The 23297-nt window shown below is 31.2% G+C and overlaps 1 pseudogene; it reads right to left on the bottom strand.

Moving 5' to 3' along the window:
- Positions 1 to 21532, bottom strand: part of LOC142325813 (protein Smaug homolog 1-like) — a 36577-nt pseudogene extending 15045 nt beyond the window's left edge.
- Positions 21533 to 23297: the final 1765 nt, after the last annotated feature.

Below are 23297 nucleotides of genomic sequence, written 5' to 3'. Positions count from 1 at the left end.
AAGAGAATGGTCATATTGGTTAAGTAACCTTAACGGAATTATAGCTAAACATTATTTACAATATTATAATAAACATTTTGTTATAATCCCTATATTAAATGCTAAAGAAGAAGAATTTATCCAATGTATAATTATAAAATGATAATATAAAGTACATAAAACAAAGATCAAAAGAAGCCATTAACCCTTGTTCTTTTAATTACATCGTAAATGTATTAAGATATTATACAAAATTACATCACAATATTTATTATAATAAACCACCAGATGGGTCTCTTTTTAGTTAATGGTTTAATTGTTGTAATAGATATTGCTGCATTCAGTGAAAAATGATATAAAGGTTGATAAATTAATATTTGGTATAAAAATTAACATATATAATTCATGGAAGTAAGTAATAATAAGAATAACGTAAACTACATTTCCGATTATATTACGGTTTGAGAGGCAGGAGTAACTTTTCTTTATTCTTCCTCTGCTTAAATTACTGAATAAAAAAAGTCTCATTTAAACAACACTAACAATTTATGTAAATGTAGTGCTAGTCATTTTTTCTATGAATTTATTTTTACAAATAAATTAATAAAAAAAACTCACTTGTATGTTTTGAACCATTCATTATTTTTTCACCTACAGAATTATACCATGGCTCAAAAGTTCTGAAACAACAAAAATATAAATTAGAATAGAAAATTAATTTACCAAGCATTAATACAAAAACAAGTTAATAAATAAAGCAGAAAAAGTAAAATTAAGAGAAATAGCAAAAAAGTACACTACAAAACATAAAAAAAAAACGTGCAAAATTACTTAATATAAACAAATTTCTGCAAGTTTGTTCTCTATATTGTTTTTCTACTACTTTTTGAACTATCAATAAAGATTTGATAAACCAACCAATATTACTACAGAGCGATTTTTTAGTCCTGTTACCCAATTTTAAATATAATTTAAGAAAGGGAAATTTAGGTGGAATAAAAAATGTATTTGTTACTTACATAATTATTAAAGAATATGCTCAAAATGCCCACCCCTTGCGGTTAAACACGCACGGACTCTTTTCAGCATATTAGCAGAAACCTTTTTAAGAGTTGCAATGGAAATATTCGTGAAGTCTGTAATATTGACTTAAAATTCACCAATAGTGTGAGGATTGTTTTTGAAGGCCTCGGACTAATATAGCCCCACAAAAAGTAGTCAGGAGATGTGAGGTCTGGGGACCTTGGAGGCCATAAGCCCTTGCTTATTATTCGATCATCAAAGAACTCTTGCAGAAAATCCACGTGGTTTCTTGAGACGTGTCATGTAGCTCCGTCTTGCTGCAATACCGTTCTTGAGGTTCCACCAGGACACAAATTGGTGCACAATATTCCTGTACACTTCACCATTTACTGTCTGTTCAAAGAATATGGATCCGACTATACGATGATGTGATATCGCACACCACACACCAATTTTTTCAGGATGCAAAGATTTGTCTTGTAAAGCGTTAGGATTTTCAACCGCTCAAATTCGACAGTTTTGACTGTTCACATAACCATTGAGATGGATCCAAGCTTCATCGCTAAAGAACACTGTGTTTAAAAATTTGATTTCGTTATCATTTATGAGAGACCTAAACCTACGGCAATATTGTAATCGCTTGTTTAAACCTGGAGGCTGAAGCTCTTGGACTAATCGTACGCGATATGGATACAATTTCAATTTTTTAGCGGCTTTCTGAACACTAGAATATGATAAACCGACTTGTGTGGAAAGTTTTCGTAAACTTTTCCAAGGAGAATTGAGCAATCTTGTTTTCACATTCTGTAAAACGTCATCTGTCAAGCGAGTTGGTCGACCGCTAAGTTTTCTGTCGTAAACACTACCTGTCTCTCGAAATCTGTTTGCTGGCCTAGAAATTGACATTTTTTCTGGAGGAGGAACACTGACAAATTCAATTTGAAATGATTCTTTTACACTCTCATACGATTTCGTAGCAAAATATTATTCAAGAATGAAAACTCATTGTTCTATGGTAAAAGACATTCTGTTCGTAACACGACCAGAAATGGCATAAAGGTTTACACAGCTCAAGGAGAATCAACTCATACTGCCATATCTATACCGGTTGAGTAGTGCTACCAACTTTGTGTCTCAAAACAAAATTTCCCTTTCTTAGAAAAAAATTACCAGACATTAACAATTGGGTAACAGGACTAAAAAAATACCCTGTACTTATATTGCCTATTACTTATATTATATAGGGTGATCAAGAAGTGTTATTTTAAATAAATTAGAAACAAAAAGAGTTTAAAAATTTTTATTTAAAATCTATAGTAAAGGTATGCAACTTTTATATGAATTTGAATACTAGAGTGTGGGTACAGATGTACTGTGGTGGTTGTGGTTCAATTAGCCTAACCAAATATCTTCAGAATTGTTGACCTGAGTCTTTACAAGACTGTACCTTATTTACATGTCATCATCTCATTGGGCCATAGGGTTACTTATTGTTCACAAGTTTAACAGACTGCAACTTACATTACTACTTACATTAGTAATAGAAAAAATAAATTTTAAAAAATATAAAAAAGATGTTCATTTTGATTGCTATAAATTGTCATCAATGGGCAATAGGGAATTGGCATACATATAAGTAAAAATATTAAATTACATGAAATGAAGTAATAAGGAATAGTACATAAGAATATATAGCTTTAACTTATTTTCAATTTGTTTTAATAATTATTTCTTTATCTTTTCATTTATTTATCTATTTGTACAAATATTACTTCAAGTAGTCTGCTGACTTGATACTTACGACCATTTAGTTTGAGATTTTAAGTAAAATTTTTTTTCAGTTTATCTCAACTATTTAACATTTCTTTACTTGTATTTAAAAGTTATTTATTATATGAAAATATGAAGCATTGTGCTCACACAGCACATTGATATATTTCAAATTAATTAAAATCAATAACATAATTCTGAAATAAATGACAGTGGTGATATAAAAAACAAATTTGAATGCGGCAGTACATGTAGAAAATTAAAATACAGTAAAATGTTATAAAGAGATTCCCTACAAAATGAATAATTTATAAAAACAGAGGCTTCTAGCAAAAAAATTGGTCATCAAGAAAAAATAAAATAAAAAAATGTGAAAAGGGCTACCACCAAAAGAAAAGGAAAAAATCGATAACCATTTTCCAAGTACAAATTAGTCTGCCAATACTAATAAAAAGGATTTAGCTAATGAATCAGACTTCAAACTTTAGTACAAAATTAGATCCAATTTTGAAGAAATATAAATTGCGGCTTTGATATAGTGAATGAAAGCAAAATTGGATGAAAGTTACACCATAAATCTTTTTTTTTTTTTTTTTTTTTTTTATTAGGGAACCGATACTTAGCCATCAAGCACCTAAGACTATTTAGCCTGAAAACTTAAAATCCCATCCCACTTTCCATGTCCTTCAACAATTTTTTACATTCACAATTTATCATTAATCTTTATTAAACAAAAATGCATCTGTTAGCAAACGTTCAACATTTTGTTATGCAGATTAGTTTGATTTTAAAGAATCTATTTTCATAATGACAGTTTTTTGTGAGCTTTCCTCAAACAGAAATGTCTTAATTTTTTTTATTATGAATGAATTAAGGTAAGTGTGTCAAATTTTAGCAGTCTAGAGAGCCAATAACGGTTACTTTGAATGTTGAAGGAATTTTCAATAGCAAAAAAACATTGTTTGTTAAATGGCAATTAGATAGTAACACTTTGTTAATATCATAAAACAATACACTTATATAATGTAATAAGAGAAGAATATCTAAACCACCACATACACAGAATCAAAAATAATTTTTTTTATTTCTTTATTAACATTTGCCAGACATCAGACAAGTATTATTAATAAAATTAAGACTACATAAAAGTCAGATGTTAAACTACAGGCATTACATCTCTGTGAAAGGCATGACCACAATTTCTAAACATTTTTATTAAAAATCAGTTTTTTACATCTATAAAATAATATATATATATATATATATATATATATATCAATAAACATGTAGATAAAAACATTTTTCCGAAATGTTTTTTTAATCAGCCTATCTGAAATCAGTTCTGCAATAATCATAGTAACAATACAAAGTAAACATACAAAAACAATACCTATAAAATATTTTTTTATTGTTACCTCCTATTATCCTTTAAAGCAGGATGTATCAGTACATAGACTAATAGCTGTCGAGCCTCTTCAACAAAACATCCAGTTTCCATTTAATAGTTTAGCATAATCGGTACAACAGCCAAATAACGATGTTTTGCTTCTCGGTTGCCAGGTCACAAAAGCGGCAGATGAAGTAACAACTGTGTCATTGCCACTTCTTTACTCTCAGACAACAATCCACTCACAAAACCTATTAAATTAATATTATAAATGATTTTATAATATATGGTTAACATATAATGCATATAACAATGCAGTTTATTGTTAACATTTAATATTATTAACACAGCAACTTACAAAAATATAGAGATATTCAATCAGATTTTTATAAAGCTATAATCTAAAAAAAGCAAATGTAAATTAGGACCGTACAATAAAATTAAATTCTATAATATTATGCAAAATCTTGCCCTTTTGTAGCACGAATAGATAAAACATTTCAATTAAAAAATGTGACACAGCTTACAGTAGCATTCTGTTCCTAAGTACAGAATGCAGTTAACAGTATTCACATTTAACCTATTCTTAAACTTATCCACATTTAACCATTCTCAGCAGCTCTTCCAGTTAATTTTAAAAACCAAAAGAAATACCATAGCTCTATCAGTGAATAACAGCTAGTGATGTAAAGCATGAGAACCACTCGTGAACACTGCAGAGTGCTGATTTTGATTACACTACCACTACATAAAATATAACAAACTGAATGAATAGAAGTTATACAATATGGCAAACAATCGTACCAAAAGGAAGTTTTAACATAAGGTTGCCAACCTTATGAACTTACCGTAGAGATGTTAATCTCTACATTACAATACTACACTCAATTACTACACTCTAATATTACACTCAATTACTTTAGAAACATTTAACAGGATTTGAAAACAAAATGTTTCAAGAATAGAAAAGCACAACAACTTAATTCCTCATGATAAGATTATAAAACCTTGCAAAATATTAAAAATATCCAAGAACATCACATTTTATGGTCAGTCTTTTGTTGGGGGAAAATGGATTAAGATAAAGAAATGTTTATAAACAGCTATAAAGCTCCCAAAATAATTTTTACATGAAAGATTTTTTATGACTAAAAATATCTTTCTAGCGAAGCCAAGTATCATATTCTTTTATGAATTGGTTCCAATAAGGTACATTATTCCAAATTTGAAACTTAACTGTTTCAAATCATAGCTCATCAAATTACAATTAATCAGCTTAGAAAAATAATTTTTTGGAGATTTAAACTCTCTATAATATAATTACTCATTTTATAGTTACATATAATTACACATTTTATAGCGAACTTTATATTTAGTTCTCTAAATACTTACAACCGTACAGATTTTCAGATTTAACTTATCACATTTTCAAACTTGTATACAAGTTTTAGAGAAGCTACAGAAAACCCATGACACAAAATAATAACAAATATTGTAAAAACAGAATAAAAATTAAAAATTTTTTTAAGAAAATATGTGACGAAATAATTACCTGGATTATTAGCTTCTTGTTCTTGTAAAGCTAATTCCGTACTATCAGCGAGACTGTAATCAATAGCGATAGAGGCAAACCTAGCTTGTATTGGGGCAAGCTTAGTCAACAATTTAAACAGTGCAACAGTCTGACCGATCTTATTCCACTGGTCTAACCGTGTGACCGTAGTGTTTAGCTGTGCCTGAAACATAGTGCCTTCAGCGTAGTTCAGTACTGCGTCAGTAGGACACAAGTACTGTGTGTTGGTCTCTTTTATGGACACTGAAGAAAAAAAAATCAAGTAAGATAAAGAAAGTTGACACACATTATGAAAATTATATTTTAAAATAGCAAGTTTGCATAAAATGTTAAATATACAGAATATGAATTGATTTTGATACAGATCGATTTTGCTTGTCGATCAACAGCCACAGAAAACAAAATATGTAGTCTTTTCTCGCTTGCAGGACCCCTTTTTTCCTCAAGTCTTTCTTGGTAGAGAGCTATCTCTTCTGATGTCACATTTTTAGGTTTATTTTTTGATAGCCACCTTATGTGGGTCAAACACATCAAAGAATTAAGAATGAGATGTTTCAGACTTTTAGATATGCTGCGAGTCCTTAGTAATACCAATTTGGGTGCCAATCTGTCATGTATGTTGCATTTTTACTGATATTATTGATTTTTACTGATTTTATGCTATAAATAAAGCTTTGAATATCATTACCATAAGTACGGTCATATCCTTATTTGTAGCAACTCATGTAGTCCTCTCCAAGCCTTACAAAATTTTTACTCCAGATATCCGCCACCGAAATTTACAATGCAATTGACAAGTTGAACCATCGCAATGCAAAAGCGAGTTTCTACTGGATCCCTAGCCGTGTAGGGATTTCGGGTAATGAACATGCAGATTCCGCTACTAAAGACGCATGTAGTCAACCATTCTTCACTACCCATGTTACTGCATCAGACTTTATTAGTTATGTAAAACTCGCTCTTTGTGCAAAGTGGCAGGATGACTGAACAGCTACAATAGATAAAATCGGACACATTAAAGGTTCTGTGTTGCCATGGGATTCCACGCACAGGAAAATTTGTCATGAGGAACTGGTCCTCTGCCGATTGCGGATAGGTCATAAAAGAGCTACACACAGGTAACTGTTGTCAGCAGTAAATGCACCAATATGCGTACGATGCAACTGCCACTTGACTGTGTGCCACATCCTTGTGGATTGTGTGTGTTACGCGGCCTTACATGCAAATTTAAATTGCCCAGGACATTCATCAAATCCTGGGCAATGACAAAGAAATTTTGGGCTGGGTGTTTTTATTTCTTCGAAGTGTTTGTATTTTAGGTACGTTTTAGTAGTGTTGTTTTATTTTATTTTTATACTGTTATCAATTTCATTTAAAATTTTTATTTTTTCTGTTATCTGTATTTAATGTTTTAGTTTAAGTTTTTTATTTTGTTTTTGTATTTCATATTTTAATTTAAGTTTTAATTTTGTTTTTAAATTTTTAGTGTATGTTTTGTATTTTGTTTATTTTATTTTTTTTCGGGGAATGATAACGAAGAAACGTTTTTCGCCCCTGCCCCCCCCCCAAAAAAAAACAGAATATAGTTCCAAATTAATCCTCCACTTGATTAACCAACAAAGTTCATTTGTTGTTCACTGAAATTAGATGTTTTATTTAAAATACTACTTACTGTACCTTATTAAATTTATATGTATATGTAAAAACAGAATTTAACAGAACCAGATATTTTATAATTAACATAACCTAACAACCATATTAACAAGACTGATTTAATTTATATTATTGCTTGGCATGTCAAAAAAAAATTAATAAAAATTATGCAAGAAAAGTAAGTCCTTCATTTTTCCTGAATAGTCTGTTTATATAGTTATGCTCCGATACGTCAGAGATAAATTAATTAAATTTCTACAAACAATTAAGTTTTTCAATTTTCTAGTATTTATATACTGTACAACCCAAACCAGTGTTAAATTTCTATTAAATTTAACAATATTCTGTTGACTGAAAATTGCAGAGAAAAGCTTTTCTTTAAAAAAAAATTCTCCGCAGTTTCAACATTACGACTAACTGCTCTTCATAACAAAAAGTTTAATTTGTAGGATAAGTTAAAACTAGAAATAAAAGAATAAATAATACAATAGTGCAAACTTTTTTTAATGTAATATTCTTTCGGGGCTTAATTTATATTTTTAAATTCAATAAAAATATCTGAAAAAAATAACTTTTCCATTTAATCAACAAGAAATTTTCTAAATTTAAAACTGTAATGCTTTTAACAAGCTCCCCCAACCACAAAGTAAAATCATGAAAAAGTAAAGCACACCTACATGCAGAATATAAAAAAAATAATAACTTACTGGTAACAGAAAGAAGTATCAAATACAGTTATGATTAACACGAAACGGTCAGCAAAAAATCTCTTAAAACTACGCGAATCAGAAAATGCAACTGTCACCCGATCCGTAAAGAATTATGCTCGGCAATATCGTAAACTAATTTTTTCTCTTAAATTCTCCCCACTCCATCAAATCGCACATACTGCCACTAGTAAAATGAGGGAAGGGATGAATGTAAAATAATTTTCCCTGTATTCTAAATCACACCGAAATATCCACCACCAACCACGTATCATCATTCAGAACAATTACAAATGACAATCAAAACAAGTTTTTTTTTTTTCACGAACCATTTGATAAAAAAATTGACCGCCTTCAAATGAATTTTAGGGAAAATTAAATTAAGAAATAATAAAAATTAGATAATAATATTTTTCAGATTTTTAAAATTTTGAAGTCTACATCAAATTAGAAACGAGTATCAATATCAATTTGTTAACTTTAAACTTGGGGCTAACTCTGAAATTTAAATTTAACAAGGTTTGACTATTATTTTTTAATAAATATTATTTTTTTATAGCGGTTTTTCATTTTTTAAGTTGATTTATACACGTTTTAAATTTTTAACATAATCCTTTTTTTATTTTTATAAAAACATTAACTTTGACCTGCAAAAAATACTGCCTGTATGAAAAAAAAAACAATAAACAAAACGCTAATTAAAAATCATCAACATCTATTTACTTGTAGAAGAATCCGAGACCTTGCTTTTGTACTGAATTTAACAAATTATGTTCCACAATTAAATTGAATCGATACAATTAAAATAAAATAAAAAAACTGAATTATCAATTTTAATCGATAGCGAAAGGTTGCACAAGAGGCAAATATAATCTAGTTATTTTAATATCTTAATACAGTTTCGGTGGTCATCCAAGACCACACTATTGACTGTGGAGGAATTATTCCTGCTACATCCTCATATGTTAACTTATACGGTGTCCAAAGGCAAACGATAAAAAGTTTACCGAAAACCAACGTAGATTAGCATTAGCCAGAATTTTTTTCAGTATAATTATTTCTTTCCATAGAGGTGTTTGTAAAGTTTAGTTTTCAGAAGTTGAAACACTGAATCCGGCTAGAAATTAGTTGAATTCCTTTAGAAACGCTGTCAAGTGATGATTAAGTAATGAAATAAACTTGCACACAGAAAACGGTCACCCGAATGATATTATTTTTAAGAAATTGGATGGTTATAACATAATTTAAATGCTTTTGGGTAAAGATCTGTTTGTATATTAAAGAATAAAATGAATGCTTGAATAAACCGGTCATCATTTTTTTAAAATGATCCGTTTCACCGACACAAAAGTACTACTACAACTAATGATGTTCTCCTCTCTCTTTCTTTCTTTTTCCTGTTTAGCCTCCGGGAATTACCGTCAGGTATTACTTCAGATGAAGAATGAAGATGATATGTATGAGTGTAAATGAAGTGAAGTCTTGTACAGTCTCAGTTCGACCGTTCCTGAGATTGAAATGTGTGATTAATTGAAAACCCAACCGCCAAAGAACACCAGTTTTTTTTAGGTAAATAGTTTTAAATACAAATTAAAAATATCAAATTAAAGATATCAAACGAAGCAGTCAATTTTTTAAACAGTTCCAAACGAAAAAACAATTTCCAGAATGGGAACCCTCCACACACCCCACTCATACTGTTATGGTTCTACCATTTCTGTTTTCTCTTACTAGCTTATTAGATTATCTTCAATTATTTTACAAATACTTCTTGATATTACACTTCTTAAGAGTTCTTTCTCATTTTTTACTTAAGGGTAGTTTCCTCTGGACGTTATTTAAAGTTATTTTTTCCTGTTCCGGGTGTTATTCAACAACTTTTTTCTTATAGAACTCTTTTTTAGATACTGTTCCTTTATGTACACTTAAAGCTTTTCACAATTATTTTCTACTTAGGTGTCTACCTTAATCGGTAAAGTAGATTTATCAACTTTAAGCTTTTCAGCCTGAACCTCAACAAATTTAGGTATGGAGAAATGTAAATAAAGTAATCCTACAGGAAGTTCCGATAGAACTAATTTTAGTATTATCAGACTAGTGTTATGTTCCTGGATTAACTATTTAAAACAATTTGTTTCTTAAACAAATTGTTTTCCTTAAAACAAAGAAAAGCTTCCTTTGTTAATAAATTTCACGCGTTTATTAGTCATTTAACAAAATTATTGTATTGCAAATCTAAAAAAAATGGTTTTCAGACAACATTTTTTTCATTTTTACTTCAGATATCATGAATACTACTAGAAATACAGTTCTGGAACGTATTTTATTCAATTTTTCGGGTTAAAACCATTAATTTCACCCTTCAATTAACATCCTAAAAATTTCAATACAACCTCATTTCACCAGAGAAGATGAATTTTGGGCGAAATATTTCGTTAACCATAACTCGCTAATGAAACGTTTCCGTACCTATGTTTGTGTGAACTTTTTCTTGTGGAGCTTCTTTTTGGCTTCTGTTACATTATGTACACTTAAAGCTTTTTACAATTTTCTTTTTATGCGTTTTCCTTAATCGGTAAAGTCGATTTATCTACTTTAAGTTTTTCTAATTGAACCTCAAAGTTTAGGTATGGAGAAATGTAAATGAAGTAATCCTACAGGAAGTTTCAATAGAACTGATTTTAATATTATCAGACTAGTGTCATGATACTGATTAACTATTTAAAAACAAACAATTTCTTTCTTAATGTAGTACGGTTTCTTGTATAAATATATATATATACAAACACACTTCTTTATAAAATATTATGCGGGGGATTTATTTTTTTTAAATAAATATATATATATTTTAGCATCCCGTCGCGGCTATGCCCGCACTATATGATTACTTGCCTTTCCCGTCACGGTCAGGACTATTTTTTTGTAATTAATTACATAAACTCATTGTTACAGAGAAACTCAAAAAACAGTAATTTCATTGTAACTCCATTTTATTCCCTCAGACTCGGAATTTCAAAAAATCCTTTCTTAAGGTGTACGCTTACACCGTAAAAGGAACGTGAATCAAAATTTTCAATTTATCTTTAGTAGTTTTATCTGGGCGTTGATTACGAATCACTCACGACATGTTCTTTTATATATATATACATACATACAGATTTACGTATTAAATTAGTAATCAAAGTTTAGAAAGCTCACTTGAAACGCAGGATGAGGACAGATTGTTAGATCAAACCTACCGGGTTGGTCTAGTGATGAACGCGTCTTCGTAAATCAGCTGATTTCGAAGTCGATAGTTTCAACTTTCAAATCCTAGTAAAAGCAGTCACTTTTATATGGATTTGAATACTAGATCGTGGATACCGGTGTTCTTTGGTGGTCGGGTTTCGATTAACCACACATCTCAGAAACGGTCAACCAGATACTGTACAAGACTACACTTCACTTACACACATACATATCATCCTCATTCATCCTCTGTAGCAATACATGACGGTGATTCCCGGAGGCTAAACAGGAGAAAAAATTATTGTTGGATCAGCGACTGGTTTACTGTTACCTACGATGTCTTGCCGCGGTACTAAAAATAGTCCAAACATCAAAATTACTTCAGAAGATACCTCAGATAGAATTAGAGTACAGCATCTCAGTGTTATAGTACAATGAAATTCTACCGGTGACAGTCATTAAAAAATATCGTTATCTTGTTTTGTTATCGACATGTTCAAATTGGCCCGTGACAAAATCGTACACAGCTATTTAGACGTAAAAATAAAATTAGTTGGCAACGATATCTTTCAGTTTTCAATTCGTAATGCAGACCTGGTAGCATAATTATTTTTTTAAAACATTCGTTTCCAGAGGGTATGTTCTTTTTTTCAAACGTTTCTATTTTAATTAAAAATAAATTTAATGTATGTGGCGTTTTAAGTATTCGTAAAATTTATCTTCGTTAACAGTAAGTTCTTTATAAGTTGTAGCATACTCTTCTTTGGTTTTTCTTTTAAACCGTACATCATGTACCCTTTTTTCTTTTCTTACTGCTTTTATCCTCTTCTTCATCAAGAATTACAGTTACGATTGTATTTCATCAGAAAATTGGGCAGTCTCAGAACAATCTGATTTAATACTTCATCGCAAATATATTGATAAATACGAATAGTCGACTAAATTATCAATGTCACGGTACGGGCACTGCGAGTTGCGAGAGCATTGTTTTGATTGAATAAACAGAGATAAATAGATTGCGGCAAATATGTGATAGTGCTCTGTAAAATTTGACGAATTCCATACACGATTAAACATTTAAGATCATTATAATTTGCATCGATTCGAGTAACTAAATGAACAAAATTAAATTTAAAAAAAATACCAAAACTAAGAAACTCAATTTCATACGAAAATATTGAGATGAAAATGTTAAAATAAAAATATTGAAGGCGATAAAATCTGCACCAAATATCTTTACAAAATATTTACGGAATATCTATTACCGTTGGTGAGGGGTATCCTTAATGTAAAAAAAAGTTGAAACACTCTTTTGATTAATTAGAACTTAACACCTTACAATTCTACGCGTTGTAATTATACAGTAAAAACTACACAAATTTAATTAAAAATAATTTTGATCGTCAAGATCAAACGAAACGGTTATTAAACGTATAATATTAACGCAAAAATAATTAACAGAATAACATAACGGGGTTGTAGTGTCTTGTGTTTTTCTTCAGGAATTCTACATTCGAATTCCGTTGCAGGATTGGTATTTTTCATTTATGAAAAACAATGAGTTTATGTGAATAATTACAAAAATTTTAAACGAGTTAATAAAAAGTTAATGAAATTGTTGATGTAATAGCGTACTGACGACATTATCAGCAACACCTCGAGTAAAAAAAAATTATTTGGACACCACATGACTTCCTTGTATGCCTATTAAATTACATATACGCATTTTTAAAAGTAGAAAAAATGTTATTTTATTAATAACTTCTGATTTTTTTTCATATTTTTTTAATTTTCATTGTTATTGAATTATCATTTATTTAAAAAAAATCTTTTTACAATCACAGGTTAATAATTATAAAAAAAAATTGGTAATTAAATCGATTTATTTAAATTAAAAAAAAAGAAATGAAGTCGAATTCGAACAATGGGCCTTCCCCTTGTAAGATCCAAATATTATTTAATTAAAATTTTATTTGGCTAAAACTCTGGAACCGATGAAAATAAGTACCGCTTATGATGTATCGTTAAAAAGGTCTTAATGAGAGCTTATTACTGCAGTTAAGAATAACTCAAAAATCCAATTTTTTGGATTTTGGTCTTTTCGGGATACTTTTGGTCCAGTCGATTGTAATCAAAAGGGGAGGTGTACAACTAGATGTTACAACAGTCCTAAATCCAAAATTACAGCGTTCTACGGCTAATAGTTTTTTAAGTTATCCGAGATTCATACTGTACAGACGTCACGCCGAAACTAGTTAAAATGGATTCAGGGATGGTCAAAATGGATATTTCAGTTGAAATCTAAAAAACCGATTTTTTTCGCGATTACAATGTAAAAGGAAGTAAAAATGAATAATCAGTATAAATACGGAATTATAATAAATTACCACACGTTTTTTTATTATTTTACAACGGCATTATTAATAGTCATCGACTCTGATAATATTATATTTAACTAAACAAAAAAATATACGCCTACATCCAATCGCTTGCTTTCATAAGAAAGTAACAGATAGTAAAGGGGCGGACGCACGTAGACGGACAAGTGAGTTTAAGCTACTTTTACTGATCTTAGAAAAAATTTAATAACTAGTTTCATAAAATCTAATTTAACATCCGGTTCGCTTTTTGTTTAACTTACATAATTTCATTTCATTACTGAAATTTATCTTCAAAAAAATACTAAAGAAAGAGGTACTTTTATCGAATGCCGGCGCCAACGCTTGTTCGCTTCATATCAGTGGCTTTTTCTAACTAATTTCTTTATTCGTTGTTAATTTACAAGCTACTGAATTATTTCAACTTAAAAGTCACGGAAATTTTACTTGCCGAAAGCTACGATCGCCATAAGAATTCGGCGAAGTACAGTTCAACGTGACGCCTTTTTATTCGGCCATTTCAGAGATCCCCACATACGTTCAACGGTTTGAATATCATCGGTTAGTATTAACGAAATAGTACCGATGATTCAGTGTAATGGCGGAACCGTTCCGTTTCCAGTACGTCAGTTTGGTACGCACGCCAGGAATCCGAGTAAAATATGCTCCCGATGTTAACTTTAATACCATTCAACAGGGTTTGAAGCGATTTATAAGCGACTTTCACGAGAAACACACGCAGTTTTCATGACAAATGCCGCTGAAAACCCACTGTTGCGGGTAGACGCGACCGGTATGATTTTTGCGCCTCGAGAACAGCGTTTAATGGATTCTGAGGAACATACAATTTCCTCCGATTTCAGGTCGTCTGTGTTATTCAATATCGTTTGACTGTATTGAAATAACTTCTGTAATGAAATTATTCCGATCGACTACTGTATTCGGGCCGACAGCCGATCCAAGATGACATCAAGCATCGCTTGATAATTGAAACGCCCAGTTATATAGAAAACCTATGTCGATCACGAAGATGAGGTTCAAATTTTTCAGTCGAGCACCGACATGCACGTTTACTTTCGACCGGCAAATACGTTTGTCGCTAAGCCGTACAATACCATCGGTTTCGTAAAATCGCGCTGCGTGTCCATCGCGACATGTCCTGGTTCCAGTTAGAATGCCACGCGGTTGGAGGAACCGATCGGTTTCGTGTTCGTTAGTAGGCAAATTCCAAATATTCATGTTAAACCTCGATACCGAAATTAAACTGCTCTCGATATAAACGCACAGAACCGATCCAAATAACCTGCTACAATACATTTGAAACGGATATCGAGCTGAATCTACTTTACTGAGATAAGGAAATTTATTCTTATCTAATCTTTTTCGTCGGAGACATTTAATCAAATAGTATTCTTATATCGTTAAAAAGAGATAAATCGGATATTTAAGCGAATAATCAGCGGTGCCGGTATTCGATAAAAGAATTCCCCGATGGTACTTTTAAAATGAAAATACCATATTTATTTTATTTGTAAAAGGTAACCGTTCTTGACGAAACAACAATTTTTTTTAAACGTAATACAACTGGAAAAACCGTAGGTTCAAATCCCCCCCCCAATTTTGGTATAAATAAATTTTTAGAATTCTTCTTACCCGCATTCAACAAGGGCGTAAGACGTTAAGTCAAAAAGTAACCGTAAAAAGCAAGTAAGTTTTTTTTAATAATTAATTCATTTTAAGATTTCTTAAAATTTGAAGAAGATACTGCGTATCGAAACAGCTTTCATTTTTAAATACGTTTTTTGAAAATCAAAAAGATATCTGTTTTTACTTTCTAATTGTTATTATGAATTTCCAACAAGCAAAGGCTTCAACCATCGATTATTTAATTTTCTTTACTTTTTCTTCATAATTTCGAAGGCAAATTTCAGTAATGAAATAAAACTGCATTTGTTAATAAAAAAATAACCGAGAAGTAAAACAGAACCAATAGATTTTTAATGTAGCTATATACAGAGTTATTTATTATCTTTAAATTAATAGACTAGTATGTAGCTCGCCATCTGTGTACGTATAAACAGTTATTCTCATATATATATATATATGTTAAGGAAAGTAGACAACAAACACAATGATTTTACCCTGGCAGGTCAAAAACTATAAGAAAGAATGTGACCACACCGACTTATCTAGGGACGATATTTTAGATTAAAAAAAAATATAATTTCACATAATATAGCAAAAAAAGTATCTTTTTAAAACTGTCTGGACGGTTTAAACCTTATTTTTATAAGAATAACATTTTCGTTAACAAACGTTAAGTATGAAAAAAAAGTTAATTCAACAACATTATCGATAAATGAATATTCGTTAAATTTAAAATTATAGAAAATCGCAATTTTTCAATTAAAGGGAAAATAATATTTTTCCAAAAATCGACCAAAAAATAAGAAATGAAACAATGCCGCTCACTGGTTAACTAAAACTTTTAAATAATTTTGTTACAAATTCAGGAAAATGAAATACTTTATTGTGAAAAGTCATCTGTAAACGGATAAACCAATCATTTAGGGAAAGATAACAAAAATTCTGATAACAAATCATCCTCCGTGGATATAAATACCAGTGAATACGATTTAAACGCTTAAAAAAATCTGATGTAGACACCGCATAACTTCCTTGTACGCCTTTTAAATGACATATACACATTTTTAAAAAAATGAAAAGTTCATTAATAACTTCTGATTTTTTTTATTATTTTTTTTATTTATTCATCGTAAATGTTTTTTTACAATGAGAGGTTAATAAATTAATAAATCAATATATTTAACTTACAAGAAAAAAAAGTTAAGAAAAAAAGGAGATGAAGTCCGATTCGAACCGATGTAAGATCCAAATAATTCATTAATTAAAATTTTATTTGGCTATAACTCTGGTACCGATGAAAATTTTTACCGCTTACGATATATCATTGAAAAGCTCTCGATGAAGGCTTATTACTGCGGTTAAGAAAAAGTTCAAAATTCAAATCGTTTTGGATTTTGGGCTTTTTCGGTTTAGTCGATCGCAATCAAAAGGGGAGGTTCACAAGTAGATGTTACAACAGTCCTAAATCCAAAATTTCAACGTTCTACGGCTAATCGTTTTTCAGTTACGCGAGTATGTATGTATACATACACACATACATACGTACGTACAGACTTCAGGCCGAGACTAGTTAAAATCTGGAAACCGACATTTTTCGCGACCACACAAAACATTTTCCTTCACTTCGTACAAGGAAGTAAAACACAAAATGCGGACCGAAGGTAAATAAAGCGAAATAAGTAATATTTAACTACGTAATTTTTTTTTATTTTTGTGCCGTAAATCAGTCCCTAATTATGACAAACACGCCCGGGCCCTGTTTACTTATTTTTTCTTTAGGTATTCAAAGTATTTCCACTGAAAACTCGAATAAATTAATAAGGAATTTTTAGATAATGTTAGATTAAATGATATTTTAAAAAACTCATTGTTTAACATATTCTCATCGTCCAAAAATCCTTCTTTAAATTCGATTTGTAATTCTGCACCAAAATAAATGTCAGCAAGTTGTCAACAGTTTTTTATTTTATTTTTAATTTGACAGACTTCAAACGATCGAAATTTTCAATTGAAAAATGAATTTTTGGTCAGATTCACCGGACCGATTTTGAGGATTCCTTTTATATACCGGTATAATTAATTTTTTCTGATAATTTTCTTTCAAATATAACTCGAAGAATTTTTTTTAAATAAATACTATACGATCTACCTAGAAGATCTGAAGATTCTTTTCTTTTTTTTTTCTTTATCGACGTTATTAAATAGATTATTGTTACAAGGAATTATAAGGATCTTAAGGATGTTATTCTAATATTTAATTAACTTTCAGTCAAAACCGATAAAACCGGTAGGAAATTTTACATCAACAAGCCCTAAACATAAAAACAGATTAAAAACTCTAACGTAAAATGTAATACTCATTCTTGCGATTCACGCGTTTATCTGAACATTTTAAAATTTAATTCGACCGTTTTCATAATGGAACGGAACGCAAGGATGTCGGAGAGTTCAATACCCTCCTACTTTTCGCAGTATACGGACTACACTGACGGATTATTAATAGGAGATGGGCGTTGATTTGTTTGGTGCAGTTTGGATTGCGTTCCTATCCGATGGAAAGTGTTAGCTGCAGGGACCCGGCGGAACGATGAGCTAATAAGCCTATCTTCCGTAACGCGCTCCCTTTCAGCCTAGAGCGGGCTGAAATCTTTTGTTTAAGGGATCGTCCTCTCTTAAGGAAAGGGCGCCGGAATCGATTTCAAGGCCTGTATTTGTTACATTTAATTTAATTTTGAATTTTTTTAAAAATTAAAGATAATGAGTTTGGCTGGATTGTTCTAGGACGTTGTGTCCCAGAGCTATCCCGGTCAGTAGGAAAGTGGGGTTGGGATGGTTACTAAGGAACGTTCTCATAAAAATATTTTTCAGTTCAATATTTAATCGAGTACAGGAAAAAACGTTGTCTTTCTTTCAAAACTTGGAGAAGATTTATTTAATATATAGGTAGAAAAACAGGAAAAAAAATATTTTTTTTTTTTATAAAGATATATGCAATTTTACGGTACGAGGAAGCAGCTCAATACTTCTACGAAGCTAGGAACTTTCAACAAAACACTTATTATTCTAAGAAATGAACAATTTGAAATTGAATATTGTTCCATTATAACGAAAACAGGGGAGTCCGATGCCGACAAAAGTTTTAAATAATATTCAGTTAAACTATACAGATAGGTTATGAAAATAACAAAATACCCGTTATGGATAAATCAGTTGTCTGTCAACATTTTATTTCTATTATTATAATTTTAACGTTTTGCTGTAATCTCAATAACTAACAATACGAAAGGACACACCTTTGTACGACTAACATTCATAAATACCCCTTGCCGGTCATCAATAGTGTAGGAGACTAGATAAGCACCAACAAGAAAAATCCCTTCTATCGTAACATCCAGTTACCGATCGACTTTCTATAAATATTTTTCAACTTTATTAAATACCGTGGGAACATGAGAAAAAATAATTCCCCAGTTCGACCCGATATAGGACTCGGGTATATGTCATAAAAACAGGTACTTTTAGCCGAAAACTAAAAACCATTACTTGACAATAAATAAAACCTTTCTTAAAAAAAAAAAAAAGATAAAATAAATATAATGTTTGAGAAAATATTATGAATGTTTTAAAACGAGTATACGACCACAATGTTAAAGGAAAAGAATAATAGAAAAAAAGGAAAACTACGAGAAAAAACTGACTTTGAAAAAGACTTAGCATTTACGTTGAAGTTAATCCAAGACAAAGAAGCTCAAAATAAAACTAAAAATACGGGCTTTAATATAAATGGTAATACAAAATGTTAATTTTACAATATTTATTTATAAATATTATTTATAATATTTATTTATACTAAGGATGGATGAAGCAGGAGCGATATAAAATGCCGAATAACACAAGCGAAACGAGCCTTCAGTAAGAAATATAATTTGTTTACATCAAAAATTAATTTAAATGTCAGGAAAAGATTTTTGAAAGTGTATGTTTGGAGCGTCGCTTTATATGGAAGTGAAACTTGGACGATCGGAGTATCTGAGAAGAAAAGATTAGAAACTTTTGAAATGCGGTGCTATAGGAGAATGTTAAAAATCAAATTAATGGTTAAAGCGACAAATGAAGAGGTGTTGCGGCAAATAGATGAAGAAAGAAGCATTTGGAAAGATATAGCTTAAAGAAGAGACAGACTTATAGGCCACATACTAAGGCATCCTGGAATAGTCGCTTTAATATTGGAAGGACAGGTAGAAGGAAAAAATTGTGTAGGCAGGCTACGTTTGGAATATGTAAAACAAATTGTTAGGGATGTAGGATGTAGAGGGTATACTGAAATGAAACGACTAGCACTAGATAGGGAATCTTGTAGAGCTGCATCAAACCAGTCAAATGACTGAAGACAAAAAAAAAATTTATAAAATTTGTAATTAAAAAATCTGATGTGAACACTACATGACTTCCTTGTATACCTTCCTTGTAATTACATATACACATTTTTTTTAAAATGAAAAGTACATAAAAAATTTTATTTCATTAATAACTTCCGATATTTTTTTAATTGTTATTACTGAATTATTGTTTATCGTAATTTTTTTTTACAATCACTCGTTATAATTATTAATAAATCAATAAATTTAAATTTTAAAAAAACAAAGATTCGAACCGATGTGCCTTCTCCTTGTAAGATCCAAATATTTTATTAATTAAAATTTAATTTGGCTATAACTCTGGAACCGATGAAAATAAGTACCACTTATGATATACCGTTGATGTCTCTCAATGAGGGCTTATTATTACAGTTAAAAAAAAGTCCAAAATCCAAACTGTTTTGGATTTTGGGCTTTTTCGAACGCTTTTGGTTCAATCGATTCCAATCAAAAGGGGAGGTCCACAACCAGATGTTACAACAGTCCTAAATCCAAAATTTCAACATCCTACGGCTAATCGTTTTTTTAATTATGCGAACACATATGTACAGACGTCACACATCGAAACTAGTCAAAATGGATTCATGGATGGTCAAAATGGATATTTCCGTTGAAATCTGATAAGCGACATTTTTTTGCGATCATAATACTTCCTTTACTTCGTACAAGAAAGTAATAAAAAAGTACTCGAGATTTTTTTATACATTCTTATTGACTGACATCTTAATATTTACGCACAAATCAAACCTATCAAATATGAATGAATTACTGAATGAAATTGTCACGTTTTTCAACTAAACGTAATGAATGGTACGTATAAAAAAAAAACACGAGGAAGTTAACTTATTTATTTACAACAGCTTTTTTCGAAATAAAATCCATGATTTAGGAATTACGAAGCAAAAATATATCCAAAATTTTTTCTTCTACAAATTAGGGTTTTTTTTTAAGTCCATTTTAATGCGAATATTCTAACTGATCGGTAAAAGTTCTAACAGATCAGTTACGTTATGAATGACATAACTGATAAGTTTTTTTAGTTTAATCAAAATTTTAATCTTAATTTCCGACAATAAGACAATGTATTATGTATGAATAATACAATAAGTATTTCTGTAAGAATGAAAAAGAGACTATGAAGACCATGTACTAACTATGAGCTTGTAATTTGGCTTGTATTATGTACGAGCTTGTACACAAAGCGAAATTCGCTTTTTAATCATGTTAGTGATCCGATGTTATTACTGAATATACTTTTTTTTTCTGGGCGAAAAACATTACATATTATCATCGCCCGGAAAACAAAGATAAAATTTAAAAACAAAATATAAAAACAAAATTAAAAACAAAAAAAATTCAGCTAAAAATTTAAAACAAACTAACATACTAAGAATAAAGTGAAAATCTAAACTAAAATATTAAAAACAAAATTAAAACTTTGTAAAATATTAAAAAACAAACAAATAAAATTGCAGATTTCGAACAAGAAGTTGTGTTTTGGACGTACCTTTGGCATTGAAAACATCGTCGTGGGTTGGGGATGTATGGACGCATCCGAACAGACACGTAACCAACCCGTTTAAATCTTCACTGGTGGTACCGGAAGATTGAAAGAAGTTAATGTAGGTTCTTCCACTCCGTTCTGCCGTTTCTTTATTCTTTTCACCTCCACAACTTCCTGGTTACGAAGTTCATCAGCAATTTCATTTGTATCCATCTCCAGAAGGTGGCGGCAAAAAATTACTCCCCGACTGGTACAGAAACGCTGTAAAAAGAACTGAAGCTTGTATTCAAGAAGATGAATTCCAACATTTACTCTAAATGTAAGATAATGGATGGTAATAATAAAAATTACATTAACATTTGCATATGCCTTTTTATTATTTCAATACCTACCGATATAAGGTTGGGTTGCGTTTTATATGGGACACCCTGTATTTAGGATCTTGCGGCATGTCGCACTTACGAATTATGTGAGAAAAGTAATGAGATTGGTAACACTGCGAACGATCTGGCAAAGCTGTGTCTACCGGTCTGTACCAGACCGGTTTGTTCATCCCTTCCACATACTCAATACGAGTTTCAACTCCGTTCAGCCAAAATATTATTTTTGACAGCGCCATCAGTGAAGTTGTGTTTTTGTTGTGCGTTACGAAAATTGAGCATCGAAATTTAGAACAACGTTGTGCAATTAAGTTTTGTGTTAAACTTAGGGAGTCCGCGAGTGTGACCTTCGAAAAGTTGAAACAGACCTATGGGGAACATTGCTTATCAAGAGCGCAAGTTTTCCGCCGCACAAATCATTTTTGGAAGGCCGAGAACACGTTGAAGATCAACCTCGCTCTGGGAGACCTTCAACTTCAAAATCTGACGAAAACGTTGAGCGTGTGAGGGTTCTTGTGAGATCAGACCGTCGTTTAACAATAAGGATGATGAGTGAAATTTAAACACTTTCATCGTATCATCAAATTTTGACAAACGATTTGGACATGCGAAATCGGTGTCGAAAAACCTCACAACGGAACAGAAGGATAATCGAAGAAACGTGTGCGTTGATCTTCTTGAGAGGATTGACAATTACCAAGAATTCTGTAATCGTGTGATCACAAGTGATGAATCCTGGATATTTGAGTATGATTCTGAAATAAAGCGGCAAAGCGAGGAGTGGCACACTCCTTCATCTCATCGACCGAAAAAATGTCGAATGAGAAAATCAAAGATCAAAACCATGCTGATTTACTTTTTTGACAAAAGGGGTATCATGCATAAAAAATTTCTTCCTCCAGGACAAACTGTCAACCAAGTGTTTTACAAAGGTGTCCTTGAAAGGCTCAGGAAAAGAGTGGTTCGCGTGAGACCACACATTGCAGACAAGTGGATGCTTCATCATGACAATGCCCCGTGTCACACGGCATTCACCTGATTTGAGTCCTCATTATTCCGAAGAACACAAAACGAAAATACTTACATTTTTATTTGACTCATTAGAATTCAGTATATTCTCTTCTGTAGCAATATTATCCTCGTCAGACAAAGCTGACCGAGGCCTTTTCACTAGACTAAAAATGGTAGTCGTCTCAGATGGACCACCAACCATCATAGAATTTATTTTTGGAACTGAAATTTTGGTCCCACGAGTACTGGCGATATAACGGACCACTCCAGCAGCGCGCGCGCATACTGGAGCTAGAACAAAATACAACTGGTTTGCCTCGGTGCCAAGAGAGCATCGTTCGAGACTCACTACGTAGAGTCATTCACCCGTCAGCACGATAGTTTCCACCTTGGGTTACGGTTGCTCTTCGTAAGGTGTCGCAACATCACCGAGTGTATTTGTAAGAAGAAATAGTGTAGAGTATTGTAATGTAGTTGTGTAAGGGTATATGTTGTAAATTGTGTAGTGTTCTTGGTGTAATGTACGTGTATAGTGTAAAGTGTTCTGCAGCTCAGTGTGTAGTGGGAAGAAAAGCCGCAGTGGCTAGGGCCGTGGGGATGCCAACCCCCAAAGTCTTAAAGAATAAGACTCCCCGTCGG

The sequence above is a fragment of the Lycorma delicatula genome, chromosome 5 (assembly GCF_047948215.1).
Source record: "Lycorma delicatula isolate Av1 chromosome 5, ASM4794821v1, whole genome shotgun sequence".
NCBI lineage: Eukaryota > Metazoa > Arthropoda > Insecta > Hemiptera > Fulgoridae > Lycorma > Lycorma delicatula.
This window is presented reverse-complemented; position numbering and strand designations above follow the sequence as displayed.